The sequence below is a fragment of the Manacus candei genome, unplaced genomic scaffold (genome assembly GCF_025592945.1).
Source record: "Manacus candei isolate 608988 ecotype Guabito, Panama unplaced genomic scaffold, ASM2559294v1 h1tg000089l, whole genome shotgun sequence".
Taxonomy (NCBI): Eukaryota; Metazoa; Chordata; class Aves; order Passeriformes; family Pipridae; genus Manacus; species Manacus candei.
Genome location: NW_026138137.1, coordinates 3,432,177 through 3,453,988, shown reverse-complemented (window position 1 = coordinate 3,453,988; position 21,812 = coordinate 3,432,177). Strand labels below are relative to the sequence as shown.

The window sequence follows — 21,812 nt, the reverse complement described above, 5'->3', positions numbered from 1 at the left end:
AATGGCACTAATCCTTCATGATTCATGTCTACCCACAGGATGTACTTGTGGAGAAAAGGCTGCCAAACTGGAATTTCGAGTCATATGCAGTTCAGGGAGGATCTACCTTTCTTCTGATTTCTGCAAAGCATCCAGAATATTCCCATCCCACACAGATGTTTTATTATTTTATATTAATACACATTAAGGAAATACCACCTGAAGGCCAGGAACAATTTAAGCTGCATTGTGCTGGCATGAATAAAAATTGTGGTAAGCAACAGTCATGGCCCCTAAAGGGCTGTTGTCAGAAAGACAGCATGGACCATATGGAAGAGATGGGCAGAAGAGGTACTGAGGGGAAAGGGAAGCAAGTAACTACTAATGTGATAAATGCAAGCACAAGGCTAATATCAGGTGTGGAATAGTTCCAATTAAAGATAGAATTTGTTCAATAACTAACATTATTATTTTGGTGAGCTGCTATCTCCAAGAGGACAAGCGTGGTGGAGTGAGGATATCTGTTTTCATATCCATTATTGAGATTCTGTATGCATGGAAATGCTTTTGATTTCCTCTAAATGCGGTTGAGACAAAGAGCTTCCAACTACTTCAGAGCCAGATGAAAGTGTCACGAGGACACTTTTAATTTTTCAAGATGTGTTACGAATATACACGATCTAAGTTGAATCCCAATGCATTTATTAAATACCAAACTACTCTGTGCCCCCTTTTTCACCCATATCTTTTGCACTTCTTTCAATTTCTAGTTACATAAGCATATTAATTATGTATCCGTAATGATACATAATTTAAGTACAAGTTGTTATTACAGTTACTGCCTTCTCAAGCCTTTATATTACTGGTTGTGTCGTATTTGTGGACAAATCCTGCACTCCTGGCTCATGCAAGTGGATCTATTAAATTTAAAGGAGGTATCTTTAAATTAATTTTCATTCATAATATAATGATACATCAAACAGTGATGTTCAGCTGAAAATTTTTCTGTCAATGTTAATTTTAGAAGTACCCATGAAAATACATTTTGTTTTCTCTGATTGTCTTCCTTTTGTGAAATGCTGAAGAGAGAACCGTAAAATTCACAGTAGTGAGGCTTTGAATTCTGTATCACTGTCGGGCTATCACAGTCTGCATTCTTTTGTACAAGATTCCCCTGCTGTCTGCAACCCAAGGGAAACAATCCATTGCAGGAAACATTTTAAATGGTCATGTAAACACAGAATAAAATATCGTTCATTTTATATAAATTTATATAAATTTTATAAATGTATTGATACTTGCACTTTCTGCATTTTTAAAAAATGCTCAAAACATCAAGAATTCTAGGGTTTAGTTTCTTCTTTTGAAGGATTACAAGAAGACAATTGTACTTCTTCTTATTTAATTAAAAGGGAGTCCAGTCTGTTTGATCTATCCCAAAGATCTTCCTTTATTGAAAATTGTAGGTAATTATTGAAAGGTGTTATAATGCAAGTAGCTATATATAGTGTAATATTTTCATGGACTAATTGTCGTAGCCACCATGCAACAGAAGGACCTGTGTAAAAATAGAGGCTGAGAAAGGATAATTGAATAGGAGGCAAACATTTTAAGTCTTTGCCTTTCAGAAAGTGGGGAGGCAAAATTAAAATGCCTTGGGGTGTGAAAGGGTTCAGGATCATGTATGTGTCTATGTGTGTGATTGTACATACATTTATGTATATGTTTTACATGCAGCGTTGTAGAAATAATAGCTCTAATTTTCTATTTCCTGTATATTATACACAAGATTTCTTCATAGAGAATCTTCAGCCTTATTAACTTAGATTATTATTTCAACTTGTTCTCAGTATTTTGCTCCATTCTCGGGACATCCATTTTAAATACTCTTATTTCTTATTTACTAATTATTTGATAGGTTTGTCCACACGTGTAAGGTGCTTTTACAAGATGTATTTTGGTTCAAGAGGAAAACTCTTACTATGGTAGTGTGGGTTTCTTTCACCAAGGCAGCAGTTGTTGGCCTCAGGGCACTCATCGAGCTGGAAGTAGAGAACAGGTTATGATTAGGTGCATGCAAGAATGATATTTTGCATCTCTGTGTGCAGAATTTAACTGGAGATTCTTTCTTTCCCCCAGCACATTTTAGATAAGAGATTTCTCTTTTTCTTACTCAGTTGTGGTGCTCTCAGTTTTAACTGTTGGTGTTTCATTCTTTCCTTCTGCAAAATAGTTACGACTGTCCTATGTCATCTCTTAGTAAATCTATCTTTTGGTGTCACTATCAGTTGCTGGATTATTTTTTGATCAAGCAAGTCATCTTTAGGAAGGATGAAATTTTATCCTAGTTTACCAAGATCAAACAAGGGGACACCTCATAACCTTAAATGAAAGTAGTTAACCTCACAATGATAAATACACAGAACCTGCCTTCCCAGAGAGCAGATGAGTAAGGACACCCTTCTGAGCTTAGTCCTTAACTTTCATCATATAATCAGAACTGAAATGATGGAAATTGCCTGAGAACCTAAATATACTGAAATATTCCTTCGGTGAGCCTGCAGAATCTACTTTTTATTGAAGTAAATAATGTTACTAAATTATTTGAAGCATTCACTCAATTTGGGAGTTTTAAACGAGGCCATACAGGGCCAGGTTTTCTGTTTATCTAATCCTTCCTGTTCTCTAAGGCATAGCTTTTTATACTCAAATGTGTTGTTATCAAAGAGTCCTACTTGTTCTGGGTTTCTCCTAGTTGTCTGTGGAGCACATATGCATCTCTCTGAGGTTAAAAGTGTTAGTGACACTTGGAAATAGGGTACCCACTCAGCTAGAGCATTGTTCTGATCCTCAATATAGAAACCGAGGATCACTTTCTTGTTTTGTTCTGTTTGATTTCTCTTGACTGGAGTTTGAAAGTACTAGGGGAATTTTGCCAGTGCCCTATTTCAAGGAAATCTTATTAATCACTTTCAGTCATACTGCACAGTTTCCTGCTGTGTATTGTTGCTGAAGAAGGAAATTCCAGCCTTATATTTTCATTAATGATCGCAGAAAGTTGGACTAGTACTACCGGGAAACATTGAATCAAGAGGGCTTATATGAAGATTTTTTATAATGTGCACTACATTGTAAGAGAAAAGTTGTACCATGGTCCTATCCTGTCTGCAATAAGGGTTATGCCATATGAAAGCACCAGCTAAAGCAGTTACCTACAGAGAATAGAAGCCTTAAGAAAGTACTATAGGCATCTCTAGCTGTATCATAATATGCTGGGAACTTGCAAAATATAAGGAATCAAGCTCTCAACAGGTTCTTGTAAAGTTTGGCTTTTTTAATGCAGGCTAATGAACAAAAAGCAAGGTACACCAACACCCTGAGAGCATCCACTCTCTGAATGCTCTCTGCACTTCTATACATCAATGTCTTCACCCTTTCTTGTTCACAGACTATATACTCTTAAAAAAGAATTACAAACCTTCTTGTGCAGAATTACATAAGAAAATAGTTTAGGTAAAACTTTGCATTTTCATTTGCTGTTGGCATTTTTTTCTGTTTTGTTTCTGTTCTTGTTTTGACAATGTGGGAATCATATTACCTTTTGGGGGTCTCTTTTCTGGGGTATGTTGTGGACCGATAGTGGCCCAGAGACTGCTGGGCCAGGCACCATGGTTTGGGAATCCATGAGCCAAGCTAATGAGTCAGACCTCATGAAATGCTTCTTCCTCTTGAGTTAGAGGATGAGACCCCTCAAAATCTTCTGAAAATATAGTTTAAACTTAGATGCCCAACATTACTTAGAATAGCTAACTTGCTCTCCTATTTATGTAATTTACATGAAGGATGAGGATTTTACTTCTACTTATAGATAGTTATGTATTTACAGTCTCCTGATGCATTGCTCATATTGATATATGACATGAGTTGATTTTTGAAAGGTATTTCAAATCCCATTATATTTGCAGTATACTCTAAGTATAGCACTTAATGCAGTGTTTCATAGTGATTCAGAATAGAGGTGATTCAGAACCAGAGAGAAGTAACTAAAGTATTTTGACTGCTCTTGAAGGTGTTTCTGTCATAAGGAGATACTGGGAAAGAATGAAAATACTGCATCAGTACAAATTAAGTCAAAGGAAGAAAATGGAGCACAGCAATGGACAGTATTGATACTCTGGATTGGATGGAAGATAAGAAGCCTGTAGAAGAGATAAAAGCTGGTGCTGGTGTGCTCCAACATGCTGTTTAAAAAAAATATAAACAACAGCCTCAGGTATTTTAAAGAATTAGGATTATGGAACAATACTGAAAGAGAAAAGAATTAAAAGTTTCTTAGCAAAGACAGATATAACCCATTTGTTATAAATTTTTGATTTTAAATTTATGTAGTATATATTAAGAACTTGTTTGACGTAAAGTGGGTTTTGTATCCTCGCTTTGCATCTGAAATATTACATAAGCTACAATACTTTTAAATACTCTATCTTATGTAAGCACTGAAAGTTGTCTCCATTTTTTATTTCCTCTTGATAAATAGTTTGCTTAGCTTGTTGACACAGGACTTTTTTATTGAAATCTAGTGGAAACCTCTAAGAATTCTTACACATTTATGATGTATGAAGTCTCACTTAATTGGTCTTGTGCTGTTTCCATTGTCTACTGAATTCAGTTTGCTTCCTGACTGAGTTTAATGAACTTGCTGTCTGTAGGGAACAATATTAATGCCAAGCACTGCTCTGAGGCCCCAGGCAGGACTGGTGCAAGGTGCTGTGCAAACACACAGATGTCATCATGAACCCCAGTGTTATTTTGCCACATTTATTACTTTATTTTCACACATACAGCAACTTAATCTAAAAAGTTTTTCTTTGAAACCACATTGTGGTAGCATTACTGCTCAGCAGCAATAAGGGCCGTCCCTTGAACCCTACAGAGTTGGATTCAAGGGTCTGAATAGCTGGGACCATTAAAAACATTATGTCAGGTCTGTCCATGTCCTCAAGTGGGAATTGTGCAGGAATAAGAGCAACAGGTCCTCCTCCATAGGCCTTAACAGCTCAGCTTTCTTTCTTGAGTACAGGTGGTAGACTTAGTTTTTCTGCATCACCTGGTTGACTCCTGTATTACTGCATGGGTCACCATGCTGGGTGATGAAGGGGACAGGAAAAATATCCTCCTAATATAAAGCAGGTATAAAGGTCTTGGTAGAGCTGTCATTCTCCAGTTTAATAAAAGCCTAAGGCATAGAAGTGCTGGGAAGGAAAAGCCATTTCTCTATACACATCTACTTCAATGGGTGAACAGGAATTTTACACAGTGGTAACAGGAATTTTACAGCTGTGCAATGCCTGTTCACACCAGCTGTGAGTGTCTGATCCAGTCATGTGGGACCCCACAGCCTGGCATGGCACCATGGTGCTGGGATGGCACAGCCTCACAGTCAGACAGTTATTGCAGAGGCCAGTGTGGACCTGGACAACTGCTCTGGTGCCAGACGGTGATGATGACGTTCTGTCTGTGGTTCTCTAGATGTATGATCGATAAACAAAGGAACCTGTAGGCTCTAATTAGGAAAATGCAAAGATGGAATTGATGTGCAGGCAGAATTAATTTTCATTAATTTAAATTAATTCTTTAAATTTTAAATTAATTAATTTTAATACAATTGTTTCTATTCGGAGGTCTGACTGCTGCAGTCAATCATTGTGATCACCTCTGCAACACAGTTGCAGGGAGAGAAATACTCTTCCAAGATTAATGTATGAAAATTGGCCTGTCAGTGTTTCTATTCCTGTTTCTAATTTTATCACTGATTATTACAGTTGCCTTTGTAATACCATTTGTTCATCTTGGACCTTCTTTCACTTTTTCCTCTAAAAAACTCTGTGGAGTAGCTTTTAGTTAACAGGGATGAAGCAGGTTAAGCTTTACCAAGTAAAGTGTTTAGGAATTACTGGATGAAAACTGGTTATCAGTGCAGGGTATTGTTGAACTACTTCACTGCCAAATGACTCATCCCAAGAAGTTAAAAATAGAGTTCCAATGGGTTTTTGTTGTTCAGTTGTATTGTGACTCCAGAATTACATTATCACAGCTCCATGGGCAGCTCAAATGACATGTTACCCCACTGTAAGAAGGACTTGACAAGCATTCTCCTGCTCGATGGTCTCCAGGCATTTGGGTTGTTTTTATCTGGGGCAGATGTTCTCAAGAGACTTTTTGCTTGAGCAGGAGGGAATAGATATAATGGAAAAGACTTTTCCATGTTGTTATAAGGGAAAAAATTCCTCGAACTCTGGTCTTACACTAAGAAATGCATTTTGTGATTTTTGTAACTGCAGCTGGAAGCTTTACAGCGAGCACACACTGAGTGTGTGTTTCTGCTTTCCTACCTCAAGTGAGTTTGAAATACTCCCAGTTATTTGCCTCTCAATCAGATTTATTTCCTCATTCAGGCTAAGCAGTTCCAGTGTGCTCTGCAGTCAGACACATTGAACAGTCACTGTAAGTTATGTATCCACTTCTTCAGTTTTGGTTCAGTACTTCTGGTTGTTTCTTGGTTATATTTTGTTGAGGTTGATGAGAAGAAAGCAATGGAAAACAGAGGAGAGAAATGTCTGTATGAATCCCCACAATGACTTCTGTCATTTTGGTTTTGCTTGTCTGAGGTCAGACTGTGACATTTAAGCCTTTTTGGTTTAGAGAGGAGTATTAAAACCCATCAGTGAGTGTTTTCTCACTTGACACCAGCACAGAGTTAGCACAAGCTGCATGTGACAGGAGGAAAGATCAATCCAGTGTTTCCCTGCCCTTACCTCCTCCATTTGATTATGATGCCAAATCCCTGCATTCACAGAATTTTGGTGTCACCCACATCCTAGAGTTTTCCATGGCTATGAAGGCTTAGGGGCAGTCAGAAGGGAAGCACTGTGTGTTGGGACCTGAGTGAGATCAAACCTGTGTGAAACAGGGCCAGTGGTTCTCCACAGAGGGATTTGCCCTTTCGCAGGGATTATTCACTAGTGGGTTTTGCACAGGGCCACCCTTTCCACTTGTGCAGAGGCCCTGTGGCTCTCCTGGGAACTGGTTACTGCTGTTTTCTGTCTTTCAGCTTCTGTCTTTTATTTGATAGACCTTTTCTCTGTTCTGAACCAATGAGTTATATCCAGGATACCATTTTCACATGTCCTGCCCCAAGAAGTGGGATGTTTAGAGTTAAATCCTGATGCCTCCTGAGATGCTGGAGCCCATGAGCCTCCCCTGAGCTTTGAGCTTTGTGTCTGATCTTTACAGCTCTTTTTCTGATCAGGTTTTCAGAAGATGTAGTTTTCTATGCTCTCTGGTTTCATTAGCAGCTCTGATTGCTGACTATTCATGATGAGGCCTAAAAACTCATTTCCTTTGCTCTCCATTTTCACATTCCTGAACAGTGACAGGTCAGGAGGTGCTTTGGTTCTGTAGAGAATAACTTCTGCAATGTGAGCTCAATTATTTGACAGGGGACTTCACACATCTCTATAAAGTGGCCTGGGAGGGGACAGGAAATGGAGGCTCTATTAATTTAAGAGTGAGATTTGGTGAATCAGGTTGATTCATCCAGGTAGGACTAGCCCCTGAGGCAGTGAGTTTCCTGTATGAGACTTCTGAATAGCTACAGCACATGGATGGCAACATGGGGTGGAATACAAAAGTGTGGTCTCACACTGAATATACTGAGCTTAACAGTCCTGATAACCCTTTTGACTACAGCTGAATAATGTGGAGGTCTGGTTGGGTGGGATGATGTTTGTAGCTTTACAGGAGTTTTGGTGTGCCTGGGGATCTTGCATGGCTCTCTGGAGACCCAAAGGTATTCATGCAAAAGCATATTTCTGAGACAAGTAAGAGGTGTGCGGTGAACTAAAAACATGTTTGCGCAACCTTGGTATGTCTGTGTAAGAATTAGCTTTACATCTGGTAAATAAAATACTGTGTAAACTTTCTGTGACCAAAAGATGACATTAACACAAAATGAATTGTAATTAATCTTAGTTGGCTGCTAATTACCTGTAAAATCTGATTAAAGGGAAAACTAAATTTGCCTGCGGTAATTAGTGTTTCAATATGAAGTCTATGTCCATGTAAATATGTCTAGTTCTCTGTGCTAATTTATCACCACTGTTATTTACGAGCTTTTCTTTTCTTTCTGCAAAGGTTACAGAGAATGAAGGACAAAATTAGAATAATGAATTCTTGTTTATTAACACAGAAACAGAACAAATATTCTGTAGACATTTTATAGACTCCAACATTATAATATTGTCAGAGAAATGTAGTGTTTCAAACATATTAGCATAGAAATAGGTTTGTTTCTTATTATTTCAAATAGTTTACTTGCACTGGTTTGTCATTCAGCTGTCAGTAGAAAGGCAACAAACATTCAGTGAGAATTAACCCCCAAGAAAGGACTGGCCATTCTGCTATTCACTGACAAATGGATTTTGAAATATTCACATAATGAAATCTCCAGAGCAAATGGACTTTAACAGCTGATGGGCTTTTGTAAAGCATCATCAAATCACAGCTGGACATCCAGAGTGAATTTTCAGTAGGGATAGCAGGCAAGTTTATACACACTTACAGTGTGATTGAAAGGAGTAGGACATGTAATTCTTCAGTCTGGCAGGTAGCAAGTCTTTTCTCTGTTTTGTTTTTAGCACAAATACTTTAACTACCTTGTCCTCCATCAGGAAAACTTTGTAGGTATCGTGTTCAACAGTAAAAGGAACAGTCTATAAAGTGTTCTTCATAGAAAACCCACAAACCTGCACACTTGCTGCTACACGAAAAGCTATTATTCAAAACACAGCCCTTGCTCATGATGTAGTTAGCTATCACTGCATCTGCATCTACACTGACGGGAAAATGCACATAGCCCATCTCATTACAAGTTCCATGCAGCCAGGATGCTTTTTTATGGAAATAATGACATTTTTGAATAACCAACCTGAACAACACTCTTAAGCACACAACTAGGAAATGTCTGGGGTTTTTATGTTGCTACCCCATATGGGATACAGAAAATCACTCTGTGATTACCTCCTGCACTGAAAAAGTAACACATGCTGATCCTCTCCCTTCTATCCTTTAAGCAGCTCTCCTAAACCTCGCCAAACTGATTATCAGAAGCTTTTTAGAATCAGATAGTGTGAGAGCAACAAATAAAAAAGCTACCAAAGTATGTCCAAAGCCACCACAAAAAAAGTGTTCTTGACATCCAAATCACCAAAGGGCTCTTTACATAGAAACCTTACAATGTGATGTACTTCCTCTAATGTTCCAAACACCTTCCTGGAGTTATGTGAGTGAAACAGTGACTTTGCACCCAAATACTTCTGTGCTGATAACTGGAAAAGAACAGAAGAGCCAGTACTCAGAGAAGAACGTTTTTTGCAAAATACTTTATCTCTGCCTTGCTGATCCTGGTTCTCAAGGGAGATGTAGAGAATACTTTTGAGGAAGGAAATTTGGGATAAAGTGTGCAACTTTGCTGGATATTAGCAATACAGACACAACAGATTCATTTTTATTTTGAATTGCAATTTTTTTTCTAAGCCTTTCTTCTTGATAAACCCTTTCTGTTCCACTTTCTGTCCAGCTGATAAGGAAATGAGCCTTATCACCTCTCCCCTTGGTTACCCTTCACGATGTTCTTCTCTCAAGTTGTTCAGCTGATTAACATAAGTAAATGAAATTCAGAACAGTGTGTCCCACTTTGTACTGAGATTGAAGTGTCCTGCCTCTGTTTCAGCCAAAACTCTATTTCTCTATGAAAGATATTCAGATCTTTAATTCTTGCCAGTCTTATACAGATAAAGTATGTTATTTGGGTGTTTACAACAAGGCTACTGGTAGCTCTCTCTTGAAATTGCTCTCCCGTGAGAATAAGGGAGCAAAAAGCTGAGATAGGGTTTGTCATTCAAGTAGAAACTGGAAGAATATCAAAGCAACTCCCTGGATATAACCCTCTTTCTCTCTTTCTCCTTGGATTAAGGGCATATGGATGTTCTCCTAGAAGATATGTACCATCATGCTTTACTTACATAAAATTAAGTGAGAAAACAGTAAAAGTTTTCATCAAGATCTCCAAAGATATGCAGTTCTGAATTAGGCCTTTAACACTGCCCTGATGTGCCCAAAGATTATTGTATTAATGGTTAATTACTAAATGATCTCATGACACAAGCTATTACACCATCTGTGTGTGCCTCTTCGAAAATTTGTACTGACACATAAATGAAGGTGGAACAGAATTTGTTCCTGTAAAGAGAAATTGATAATGCATTCATGTAATTTAAGCTTGATGATATTGTTATTTATATGCAATCTCATAACTTTCAAGGTCTAACCATTTGTTACAGAGAGCAAAATTTTTCAGAAATACAAACAGACAGTATATGCATACAGAGAACAGTATCTCACCTGATGACTCCTCAGTAGTTTGTATAATTCTTAACTGGGGCAATGTCCTTCAGAAGACTTCACCTGTCTCTGAAACAACTATGGAATCATAGAACCATCGAATTCTTAAGGTCGGAAAAGACCTTTAAGGTAATCAATTCCAACCGTTAACCCAGCACCCCCAAGTCCTCCACTAAACCCTGTTCCCAAGTGCCACACCTAGATATTTTTCTAACACTTCCAGGGTAGGTGACTCTGTCGCTTCCCTGGGCAGCCTATTCCAATGTCTGACCATTCCTTCAGTGAAGAACTTTTTCCTAATATCCAGTCTAAGCCTCCCTGATGCTACTTGTGGTCATTTCTACTTGTCCTATCACTTGTTGCTTGGGAGAAGAGACCAACCCTCACCTGGCTACAACCTCCTTTCGTGTAGAGAGTGATAAGGTCTCCTTTGAGCCTCCTCTTCTCCAGGCTGAACACCCCCAGCTCCCTTAGCTGCTTCTCATCAGGCTTGTGCTCCAGACCTGCCCCCAGCTGCTTTTCTCTTCTATGGACTCACTCCAGCACCTCAGTGTCTTTCTTAAAGTGAAGGGTCCAGAGTTGAACAAATATAGCTAAGTCCTTATGTTTTTCTTTCCATTAACCTTAATTTAGCCAAAAAGAAGGGACTCAATCTAACAAACTAGTGACTAAACTAATCAATTTTCTAATTGACACTGAGTTTGTGGATGGTCAGGCTGTACATCTATGGGACTGTGTTATTCTATTCCTGTTACCTTTGCTCTCTCTTCCTTTCTTTTCCATATTCAGACATTCTGTGTAGTTCAAATAAAACTCCACTTGTCTTTAAGCTGGGTCATGCATCAATCACAATGCCTGAAACTGTGAAAGCAGTTTTGACTAGAACCTTTTACAATAGAAATAATGGTGCAGTGGAAACTGGTCTTACATGTACAAAACATTGCAAGGTCATTGTAATATGTCCTTTGTGTCAGATTTTCAGGCTACTGTGTTTGTTCTCATTGAGTGATAAGAAGGCATCTCATTCATTTTATTGTGGGGAGCAGGAGGTAAGCTCAACATCCTTTAAAGAAATGTTCTGTTTGTTTGGTTTTTTTTTTCCCAGCTGGATCTCTCTGAAGTTATTTCCTTTGATGTATGATCATATTTAAAATTCACTCATTTTTTTGTGTTTTTCAGAAACTGTTGGGCCAGTAGCTCAGTTGGTAATTCTGAGAGACTGAAATACTGTTGCTTCCTTTGGCAGTGCAGCCCAACAGAAAAGCCTGCAGAGGACTTTGCCTATTTAGAGGGTAGGGAGCGTGTCTGTGTTTCATTCCTACAGTGCAACTCAGTTTCTCTCTAGAAATCCATGAAGAATGTGTGAATTGATGCTTTCACGCCAGCTTGGTTGTGTTCCAGTACTGTTAGTACAGTCTAGGTTCTCTGTAAATAAGACTGGAGTTATACAATAGTAAGTTACTACTCTGGCAAGTTTCAACTAGTAGGAATTGTTTGTCACTGATTACTCTTGTAGTGCAATCTGTGTAGCAGATCCACACTTCTTACAGCCAAAATTGTCTAGAAACCAGAGACTGAGAAAAAGGGCAAAAAATCCATTACTTACATAACTCCTTTTTCTTGCTCTGCATTGCAGAGCTTTTAATAGTTTTGTACTCAAACCCTCCAGTCTTCAAGGTGAGTTCATCTGGTAGGAAACTGTTACGTCCTGCAGTAACAAATACTTATTTTCTCAGAAGAGCTACTTCCAGCCTATCTGAGTCAATGGGAGACAGAGGAAATGCCTCTCTCTTGTGCCACAGTCCTGAGCTGGGCCACTGGCTTGCTGCAATCTTTTGGCTTGGCCTTGCTTCCTTGTGGCTTGAATTTCAACTGATTCTCCTGTTGGGACAATTGAATGTGTTAAAAACACTTAAAATACCACCAGGACAAGAGCAGAACTTAGAGCATCTACATGAATAACAATAACTTCCTGGCCAGGAACAATTGAGCTTTTCACCTTGCTGGGAAGTCCTGTCACATTGTCCCTTTGACTAACACTGAGAGCCCTAATTTTGAAGCAGTCTGCTTTAATTTATCCTTTTTTTCCCTGAATGCTCTGTATAGCAATGTTTTCAGAAAGTATTGTCCCAAAGTTTAGAGAATAGGAGCCTTCACTAGAAAACTGCCACTCCAATGAGCAGATGGTGCTTCCTCTCCAGTGCTGGGCTGGGATCTGTGTCCTTTCCTATGCCCTGTTGCTGAACTTAGGGGTGTCACATTATAAAATGTTACTTACAAATGTATTTGAGAGGTGAGGTTCATGAACCTCTCTCTCCTACAGAATATTTTGTGCCAAGGTGATACATGCAAGTGAACACATATCTGTCATGGGGAAGTATGTCTTGTAATGCCACTGTAACTGAAACACAGCAAAACTGTCATTTGTAGGAAAAAGCTTTTAATCTGAATATGGAAAAGAGTAGATTTGAGAAAAGGGAAAACATGTATTTTTTTTTTTGACATCTTACAATAATCAGAAAAGGGAGTTTCTAGAATAAGGTGAAAAAATGTCTTTTGTCTCATGGGAGAACCTGTACCTGAACATTTTTAGATGGTAAAAGGTACAAAATGAGAAATGGCAGAATCTGCCAGGTCAATTTTCCTATGGACAATTTAGGGACAATCCCATGGTAATTGAATAGGTGAAGTGTGTCTTTCTTCTGGTGATCATAATCAAAGAACTGGTCAAATCTCTAACCAAATTAAAAGATCTTTGGTTATTAGGCCTTGCCTAAGGGGCTTTAACAGTGCTTTTAACAGTGCTCTCTTTATGCCAAGGGCATGTGGGGGGGTTTGGCACCGGGTAGAGTGGGTTTTTTTTTCCTCCTGGTGTTGAGATTTAGCTCTGATTACTGAGGCTGATTCTTCTTTTATGTAAGAGACAAAAGCAGCCAATGATTCAGTCCATTAAAGCTGAACTGTATCGAAATGACTGGTGATTCTGTGTTGGAAATCAGCAATGGGCTACTACTTGCTTTAGGATAAAAATAAAAAGAAGTCCTGATAACATATCATTGATTCAAGACTATCCAGTCTACATCTTTAAAATTCACGAGAAAAACAAAGGGAGACAGCTGCTGAATTAATCAACACAGGCTGAACTTCTCTGAAGCAAACAGCTTATCTTCAAAAGAAAAAAAAAGAATAAAGGAATTTTAAAAAAAATAAAAAGAAAAAAACTGAACAAGCAGGTAAGGATGATGTATGACAGGAGTGTAAAATGGAAGCTGCACAAAACAGCAGACCCCGAGCAAGTTTTATGCACTTCTGGTGCAGGAAACCAGATAAGATTAAATCCCTCAGCTTCATAAGAAATGAGTAGAACAATCTGCTCCTGGCTATTGCAACAGCAGAAGGATGCATGAAGGTCTGAGACAAGCTAAATATCTTTCAATGCTCATTTCCAAGTGCCTTTTTGGCTCCTAATTCCTCTAGGCTTCTAATTTGCCCGTTACTTTGACTCAGCCTGAGGGCTAATCATGTGCTTGAACCATCCATTTAGAAAATAAAAGGCATAGCAAGGCAACCCAGCAAGATGTGTTGAATGAATGCTGAAGGCAGAAATAACAAGTATCTTAACAAAATCTAAGGAGAAGAAGGTGAAAGCAAGTAGCCCTTGCAGCAACAGCATGCTTCAGTCTGTGCCAGCTGGTGCTCTTCCTCCTCCCGCTCCCTCAGGAGCCTGAGCCCTGAAAGGACTGATGCTGGTTTTCACTGCTGGAGGTTTCTAGAAGTTTATTCAGTCTAAACTGTTCCTCTCAGGTGTTCTAAATCTCTAAAGAAGGTGTGATCAATGACAAGTCAGGGTGAGTGATGTTTCCTAATTCAGATCATGTCCTGTAGTGGATCTTGTGTTAACAGGCTACTGCATATAAGCTGTCTGATCTGAGCTAGGTTTTCCTTTCCTTTAGCATACACAGATAATGTTAAAAATGAGGCCCCATTCTCAATGGGTGCAAAACAGCTCTGACTTTCTGTGGAAATGGTGAGCTATCCCAGCTGACAGCCAGACCCAAAAGGGACAGCAGTTTTCTTGGTGTACTGTCTCACACTTCTGGTCTAGCTGGAATTATCTTGTTGCCTAGGGGAATTAAGCAACTTCATTAGTTCCCTAACTTCCTTCTGGTGCTTTGAAAATACCAGATGTAATTAGTGTGTTTTCTCACCCTGTGGACTGCATGCTCTTCCCTTTTCCCATGCTGTCCAGGTGCATCTCCAGGGTATGGGAAGGCCATAGGACCATGGATCTGATCCTACACCTTCCCATTCCAAAGGCTATCACGTCCATATTGCTGTGCAAATGATCACTTTTTCTTTCTACAACGCAAAATTTCCAAAGCAAAAATGAGAACTGGTTCTTCCCCAAGGACTGGGCAAAAGTTAATAGCTTTGAACCAAATTAAAAATGTCATTGTCTCTCTTGGTTTGTGGCAAGTATACCTTTGAAAAGAGGCAGGAGCAGACTCATTTTGGAAACATCATAAGGAAAAAAAATCAACTTTCCATTAATCAAATGCTTTATCAGAAATCTTTTTTGTCATTGCTGTTATTAATGTAGTGTTTTGCCCCTCAAGTTCTGGCTGCTCTAGCTCCACTTTGCTCCTGCCCCTTGGGACTGGAGTTCTGGCCCACTTAAGTCAATGTCAAGGCTGTTTTGCAGTCTCAGTCCTTCACTGAGGCCCCACAAGGGTTTTTCTATGCCTACACCAGTGCAGGAGGCTAGGAGAAGCTGCCTTATTTATTTTCCCAGCCTAAAATTAAAAGGCATTTAGACTGTTTGTCATTAGCAAAAGTGTCCTGCAGTCCTCCGTGCCATTACTCCAGCTGCAGCTTTGTAAACTGATGTTCTGGTTAGAAAAAGTATTTATGTGGAGTCAGATATCTGAGATTAAAGCTAAAATGCTGTTTGAATGCTTTTGTGTGGTATCATAAATGTAGATCGGTTGAAACACTCCATCTATCTGTCTGCCTAATCATATACCTACTGCTTGAATCAATAAAGTTAAGCACATGGAGATCTATTTGAAATACAAATCCAGACAAAAGACACTTACTTTCTTTAATCTTGGACCAATACTTGTATAGAGGCTGTTTCATTAATATATTATCTCTGAAAGGTAACTGGGTTTGTCGGAATTGAAATAAGGTTAAATGAATCAGCTATTGTAGTTCATCTGCTGAATCACAACACTCTGCTCTCAGTTTGTAAAATACTCTCCAGACTAATGAAGTAGGGTCGATCACATGCATTTTTGCCTGAATCAAATTGCCATTAATTGTGTCACAGCTATGGATAGGTCAATAAATGTTGCCATTGCACACTGACTATTGCAGTGCCAGAAGATGAGCCATTTTCTCATTACGTGGTGCAGATTTAGACTCTGCACAGATCAGTGTCTAATTTCTGCAATGTAGAAGCTGCCCCCACAGCTCATAGTTTCTTGCAGAAATGTCACTGGCTATATCACCTGTAAGTGCCCCATTCCTGGAACAGGGATGGTTCAGCTGGTATTTAGTGCTGTGGTAGATGTTGGAATCATTCAACTCCCACAGATCCCTTTGTAACTTCAGTGTACTGAGCACCTTCTGAAAAACATTTATTATCCACAGTTGTGCTGCTTCGATTTGCAGTTCACTGATGGATAGAAATGGCAGGAGAAACATTTGTGATAAGTAATGGATGCAATGTGTTGACTAGCTACTGCAGTGATTGCATCAGGGCACACATTGAGTGTTTAATTTGCTAATAAAAATTAACCAGGAACGGGAGGGAGGGAAGACTGTGTTAGCTGGTAATATCACACATCCCAGTTGAGGTTTCAAGGGATATCAGACAATGTAGAGCCATCTGCTCTGATACACACTTCTGACATCTGCAGAAGGGGTTTAGCCAGGCTAGAGAAGACACAGACAATAACAGTGACCTTGGGTGATTTCAGAAAGGCAGGTGAGAGGAGACGAAAAGTAGAGAAGGAAACAGCTGCCCCATCTCAAAAGGGATGGGGTAGGAGTGCCCCACATAAAAGACTTGGGTAAACTGGATCCCACCACAGATCTTTTTCTCTGTATTAAAGCTTTCTTTTTTCTTTTTTTTTAATTCAGTTTTTATTTCTGTTTGTTTTGTTAATATTAGCCAATCTTTGAGCAGTCTGATCGCTTCTACTAACCTTGGGTTGCCGTCTTGGGAGAGAAAAGTGTCAGTGCCAAAGCCAGCAGGGCTCTGAGTGTGAGTGCTACTGATGTAGAACCTGCTGTGAGATGTCTTCAAAAGGGAGGGAGCAACTGGATCTTCTGCTGAAAAGCTGAAATGGGGAGAGTCTTAACTCTGAGAGTCCATAAGGGACCAAAGTTACACTACTCTTTTTATTTGTGGTTATATATGGGAGAAATATTTCTGTCTAACAAAGATGCCCAAGTCTGTAGTTTGTTTGGAGTCTTTTTTTTGTGCATGAGTTTGTTTTTGTTTTTTTTTTTAAATATCCTCTTTTTGCTATTTTGTGTGGGTGCAAACCCAAGAACAGGGTAAGTTCTTTGTAAAAAAAAAATAGAGCTTCTAGGCAAACTGCAAAGAGAAAGAGAGCATTTTCCATTCTCCCACTTCCCCAAGGAATGTGCAAACCGTTCAGCAGTTTGCTGCTCTGGGCTGGATTTCTCTCAGCCTTTCTTGTTGCAGCTGCATAAACAATTAAATATTAATTGGACTAGAAAAACAGATTGGCCATGTGCAGAATAAAGACATTCACCTGGGACACAAGTGGCCAAGTTCAGCTCTCAACTCTGAAACTGGTAAAGTAAATTTTTCTGACCTACTTCTGAGTTGTTGGTCTTGGTCACCCGATTATATTTTATCTCTCTTTATTGTTACCGCCCGTGGTCTCTCCTGTGTTTAGTCCATGCAAAACATAAAACACCTTTTCTAAAGATTTCATCAAAATTAGCACATTCCCAGCAGAAGTGTTGCTTTCAGTGACTAGATCGGGGCAGGTTCAACACTTTTGTTTAAAAAAATTTGACTAGCTCCAAAGTGTTAGAAATATTTATTCAAATGGACCTCCTGCCACAGGTTTTTTCCCCCTTAGGAACACTGGAAGATGAAGAATGAAAATATATGTCTGTTAACTTACTCTGCCCTTGTGCTAGGAGGAGAAATATTATCTTACCTTTTGCAAGTTGCAAGATGCTTTCTTAGCACAAGACACAGCATGTGCTATTTCTCTGTCCAGGTATATTATAGTTGCTGCTGGATATTCAAATAAACCGAGTGTGTTTCCTCAAAAGAGCTCACAGCCCCCTGTGTTTTATCAGCACATGTAGTACAAAAAGGCCAAAGTGAGGAATCTGGTGTGATGAAAATATCATACCTAATTCAAAAAGCAGACGAGAAGGACCAGATGTCCAAAAAAGATTCCAGGGATGGTTTTACATTAAGATGCAGCAAAGTTCTGGTTTTTGCACTTTGAGTATTTTTAATGTACCAAAACACTATTATGATGTAACTTCTGACATATATTCAGGCTAACCAATACTTGACATTCCCAAGGGAGTGGAAACTACATTAAGAATATTGCTTATAAAGTGCTCTTGACTATCATAACTATCTTTAAGTAGTTTTCAGCTTTGAATTTGATCCCTTTTGGTCTCAGAAAGGTTGATTATTAAATGTGGGATTTAGGATACCTTTCCATCCCCTGTTTGCTTCTCATAAGTCTCTCAAAATTTCTGTAACTGAAATTATACTTTAGCTACTGGACAAAATTTAGCAGTGATGCTCTGTATTGAGCCAGCATGTTCAAAAAACCAGTCTTAATTGTTCTCTGTTCCCTGTGCATCTTCTTTGAAGTTAGCAGGGCTGGTATGGGAAGAACATCATTTCACTACTGCTTTTGCTGCCTGCTGCAGCTCATCTTAATATTTTAAACTGGGTAAGGTACAAGAAAATTTCTCTGAGGATATCCATTGTGAAACGGGCACAAAATTCCCAGTAATCCTCAGAGAAGAGCTTGGGTTCTTGTTGTCATTTTTAACACTGTTATAGCAAGTGTGCTCTGTATTTGTCAGTATTGCAACAACTTAGTATGCTATTAAATTCAGCTGGGTAGCAGCACTTGCCAAAAATTGTTATCCAATAAGACAAATAAATAAAGTATGAGGAGTTTTTTGGTTTGTCTAATTTTTTCTTTCTTGTTAAATGAAATTATTGAAAGCTAAGTCACACAGACTCTTCTTTGAGTTGTTTTAATCAGTAAACCTGCAGTAGCACATGTGTTAGAGGGGCATCTGTTATGTGAGGATGAAAATGACCACAGAGAGGTTTGAGCCATGCAAGTAGGAATTTTAGGAATTTCAGAGGAAGGCAAAATGTGTTTCTTAATAAAATCTGGGTTCAGCCTTGCTCCCCAGCAGCAGCCCCATATTCAGCTTTTGTTTCTGGAGAAACAGTGAAAGGCAGTGAGGCAAACTGTATTAATCAGGGATCTGTCCCGATTTTGTCATTTCAGATGGTCTCCTGCTTTAGGAGAGCGTGACTTTGCCAGCAGCACAATGTTAAGGACAAAGCCTCCAAGGTCTGCAAGTCATTCAAATGCACACTTGTTTTTCACTTGTCTGACTTGTGCTGTGGGCAGAGCATTACAATTCCCAGAGGGCTCCTGAGAAGTCCAGCTGGGTCAGTGACAAGAGCAGGGATCAGAGAAGTGCCTCGCAGTTAGAGATGCTTCCAGGACAGTGTTCACTGGTAGTTAACTTGAGCTATCAACAGGTATTTACTGTGCTGGTCAGCTAAAGCATCAAGGGGAGTTTAGTCATTGCGGAGGTGTTGGCCTTGGGTATTTATAAATCATAATTTGAGTTCTCAAGAAATAATTGTTTACCCAAGAAATATGGAAATTTAGACAGTTTTGTTGTCTTAAATTACTGTTTGACATTCTGATTCTCTAATGGATCATTCAAATGATGTTGAAAAACTCCCTGCACCATAAAAGCCTTTTTTTTCTTTTCCCTGAAAAGAAGCATTTTTTGTTAATCACACAGCTAAAGGAATAGGAGCATTAAGGAAGTACCAGGAGTTTGCCAATACTGGTGAATAAATCTGCATGTTCACAGCTCTTATTAAGCTAAATAAGAGTTGTGGGAATTAGAAGACTCTGGAAAGGAAGTTTTAAATCATTAAATCGTTCTGATATCTCCATGAGGGCATGCATTTTCTAACTATTTTATTTACAGCCTTCTGGTTGCTTTGCACATCACTGATCTTCACTTATAATGTTGCTTGATATCACATCAAACCGAGAGACTGGTGCTCCTGGTTGGGCACTGGAACCCCAAAACTGCTCGCAGGGTACAAGTGGAAAGCAGACTTTTCCAGCCTATCTTGATTTCTGTTTCACTGCACAGGTCCTGTGGGATAGGAAGGTCATTCTGCTAAGGGAGGGACGTACAACATAAGTGCAACACTTTGGAAAGAGTTTTAAAAAATTATTACCTGTGGCGTGTTTGGATTGGACATCACAGGGAATTGAAGGTCTGCAGAGTAGCTCTTTGCTGCAAGAGAAAGACTTAACCTCTGTAGCAGCTGGTCTTTTTGCAGTGTGGGCTCTGTTTGTGAGCTCTCAGCCTGTTCCCCCTGGTCATGTGTCTGGTTGACCAGTAATTAGGAAAACCAGTGAAGTATGAGCAGCTTTTCTGATGATCCTTCAGCTTTTGAGTCATCGGCAGGACTGGTGACAATCTGCTTTTCTAGAAGACTTGCTGCCCTTGCTGGCATGTGAAATATGCACTGTATTGTAAATCTGAGGGGGTTTTTTTCTCTGTAAAGGTGAGGGAAGCTGTGTCTGGTGGCTGTGATACTGGCTGGAGACTTGGGTACTGTGCTGGGTGGCACTGGAGGAGTCTGGCACGTTAGACTCTTCCTTCGCTAGAGCCAGGAGGACTATGATTTTTTTCCTGGTGTTCTCTGTACCTTGAGCCTCTTTCAAGCAAAGTGAGCCCAGGAGTACTTCAGCATTCCACAGGAACACAGGGCAGGCAATTCCTCATGATATACCTAAAGTGAAGCTAGTACAGTTCAGTCCAACTAATGATTTAAAAATCAAATCAGACACTAGATCAGATGAATGAAGTTGTGAAACTTTTTTTTCTTTTGTCATAAATTACTTTTATAAAGCACTCCTAGAAGTAGGGAACCTGCTGATAAGTCTTACTTAGCAGGGGTAAGGGGGAATACAGCCCCAGCATTTCACACACTCCAGCAAGGCTGAACTGACACAAACTAGTTTGTTCTGCCACTTCAAAAGATAAATGAAGTACAGAATTAATTATAATATTGATTCCAAATTAACCAAGTTAAATTAAATGGTTTATTCAATACCAGGTGATTTTTAAAATGTATTATACACTGCATTATTTACATCTCCACTTGAACAAGAAGACCCAAATATTTTATGTAATTAAAGAAGTGGATTCTGAGGTGCAATTCTATAGGGTAGATGAGTAGGCTAGGTGCACTTCTGAAGGTTTTGCTCTAAAAAAGAACATAGGAATGACCTTAGGAAGGTAGAGAGAAGATCCATCTAGTCTAGTGCCTTGTCTCAGGCACTAGCAGATAGTTGCAGAAGAGTAAAAAAAAGACAAATGCACAGCTTTGTTTTCTCAAAATTCTTTCCTGGTTTCCAGCTATATATGAAGGGCTTGTACCACCAAATAAATACAGTTTTCTCTAGATGTAACCACATATTTTTGTCACTGAAATCAGTGGTATTGCAGTAGATTTACACTGCTGAAACAAATGTAAGGTCTAGCTTTTAACGTCCCATCAGGAAAATGCCACTGAGTCCCTCACTGACTCCAAAAGAAATAAACAGGAAAAGGTGGTTTTATTGCATTATACCTCAATAAGGCCAAATGGACACCTTTAACAGGAGTCAGACTACAATAAAAACCAGGAGTGTAGTAGTATGTCAGTGATAAGAACCACACATCAAGATTATGAAGATGAATTATACAGTGGTTTACTGCTTTTTGAGTCTGAAGATTTCTCTAGAGAATTTGAGGTTTAGATATAAAATGTTTCTGGCTGATAGAGCTACTCATATTGTTGCTATATCTTGCTGATGTTTTCCCCGAAACTGATATATTTAAATAACATCTGAGGTTTGTGTCCTGCAGTCCTATCTGTGCTGACACTCCTTAAGCGACAGAAAATGAAAGGAGATTAATATCTCTGAGCTCAAGAGACTGGTTTTGACTTTAAAATTTCCAGGGGTAGCCAGCATCTCAGGACTGTCACTGTAACCATGATCAGTACGTGGATCTCCTGATCCGAAATTTTGTGT

At 39.1% G+C, this 21,812-nt stretch overlaps 1 protein-coding gene and 1 long non-coding RNA gene across 2 annotated transcripts in view; one reads left to right on the top strand and one right to left on the bottom strand.

The window, feature by feature from the left end:
• The window catches only part of DPP6 (dipeptidyl peptidase like 6), a 250,407-nt gene that overhangs the window by 26,906 nt on the left and 201,689 nt on the right, over positions 1-21,812 (top strand). The window lies entirely within an intron of this gene.
• LOC127482523 (uncharacterized) lies at positions 1,434-20,092 on the bottom strand. The gene is made up of 3 exons (XR_007908643.1): positions 19,964-20,092; positions 12,047-12,321; positions 1,434-2,021 (listed from the first exon to the last, which is right to left on the bottom strand). It is a non-coding gene; the product is annotated as an uncharacterized LOC127482523 (long non-coding RNA).